The sequence below is a fragment of the Theropithecus gelada genome, chromosome 1 (genome assembly GCF_003255815.1).
Source record: "Theropithecus gelada isolate Dixy chromosome 1, Tgel_1.0, whole genome shotgun sequence".
Taxonomy (NCBI): domain Eukaryota; kingdom Metazoa; phylum Chordata; class Mammalia; order Primates; family Cercopithecidae; genus Theropithecus; species Theropithecus gelada.
The window spans coordinates 14787775-14789423 of NC_037668.1; the positions used below are offsets into that span (position 1 = coordinate 14787775).

General features: G+C 49.2%; 1 non-coding gene across 1 annotated transcript; it reads right to left on the reverse strand.

The window, feature by feature from the left end:
* Positions 1-1311: 1311 nt before the first annotated feature.
* Positions 1312-1383, reverse strand: TRNAE-UUC. Its single transcript has one exon. It is a non-coding gene; the product is annotated as a tRNA-Glu (tRNA).
* Between the last annotated feature and the right edge of the window lie 266 nt (positions 1384-1649).

Sequence of the window (1649 nt, forward strand, 5' to 3'; positions counted from 1 at the left end):
TCTGGCCTCCATGTCATCACGCCCTCAGGCATCTAGAACCTGTGCAATGGCACAAAGAAGTGAGGGTGCGGCCGGGCGCGGTGGCTCAAGCCTGTAATCCCAGCACTTTGGGAGGCCGAGACGGGTGGATCACGAGGTCAGGAGATCGAGACCATCCTGGCTAACACGGTGCAACCCCGTCTCTACTAAAAAATACAAAAAACTAGCCGGGCGTGGTGGCGGGCGCCTGTAGTCCCAGCTACTTGTGAGGCTGAGGCAGGAGAATGGCATGAACCCGGGAGGCGGAGCTTGCAGTGAGCTGAGATCCGGCCACTGCACTCCAGCCTGGGCGACAGAGCGAGACTCCGTCTCAAAAAAAAAAAAAAAGAAGTGAGGGTGCGCACCCTGGGGATGAGGGCATTTAATAATGGACAGGTGTCTGAGGCAGATGTCCTCAGATTTCCAGGTGCTACATACCTCTTTGTGGAGCAATCAGGGCAGTCATCGGCAAAAAACTAAAGACTCATCCTGTTCCATGCAGAGGCCTAGTTAACCTTGTAACTATTCTTTTCGGACCTTCATTCTTCCATGTCCAGATATATGGAGTCTTTGTTGCCCATCTGCTTCAAGTAAGATGAGGAAAATCCTGCCTGAAGGCTTAAGGATTTGTTAGAAAAATAAATGCTGTTTACAAAAGGTGCATTTTAGGCAAAAGCTCAGTTCTGGAGCTCCAGAACCTGCCTATACCAAGCCCAATACACACCTCCTTCCTCTCCCTCCCTCCTCCTCACACCTGCCTCAGCTGATTCTTCAGGCTGCACATCTCTGAGAAGATGACAATCCCTAGCAGAAGAACAAGAGAACCTTAGACTCTTCTCTCCATGAAGCCGTAGACGTGAGCAGATAGCCTCATTCCGTGGCGGTGTGACTCTGAAGTCACTCAGGTTTTCTGTGCCTCCATTTCCGCATTGTAAAATGGTCCCAATAGGAATGTGTTTCTGAATGGGTTGTTCCAAGTTTAAATAAGACACGGCAGTAAAACATTGAACCCCTGCCCTGATGCATAGTAAACACTCCAAGAGCATTAGCCATTATTACTATCATCATCACTGGTGGCCTCATCGTGGCTATTATCATTATCTACATCCATCTTTGAAATAATTGCATATTCTTTTAGGATATGGAGGGATTGCAACATACAATGTTTCCTAAGTGGTGAACATTTATTGTTACAAATATTGCTGCTGGGAACATATTTCTGCATTTTAATCATCACCTGTGTGATTCCTCTATCAAATCTTCCCACACAATTTGGGGATGTTGCAAAACGTGTTCCCTGACCGGGAATTAAACCCGGGCCGCGGCGGTGAAAGCGCCGAATCCTAGCCACTAGACCACCAGGGAAGAAGACAGCCACATGAATCTCCCTGTCAGAGGATTAAAAGAGAAGGTAAAGATTAACTTTCTAAGAGGAGGAGAGCCCAACTGAAAGTGTCTGTGAACCAAGCGGGGCTGCAGGACTGCAGGGCTCCAAGCAGTCACTGCGCAGCTGCTCAACACCTCTCACCTCTGCCAGCCTGGCCGCTGCTTTGGGCTGTATTGAGGCCAGGCCACAAGGAAACTGAGCGCTGTTCCATTCTAGCCTAGCTGTAGCACGGTGTGAGGCAGAG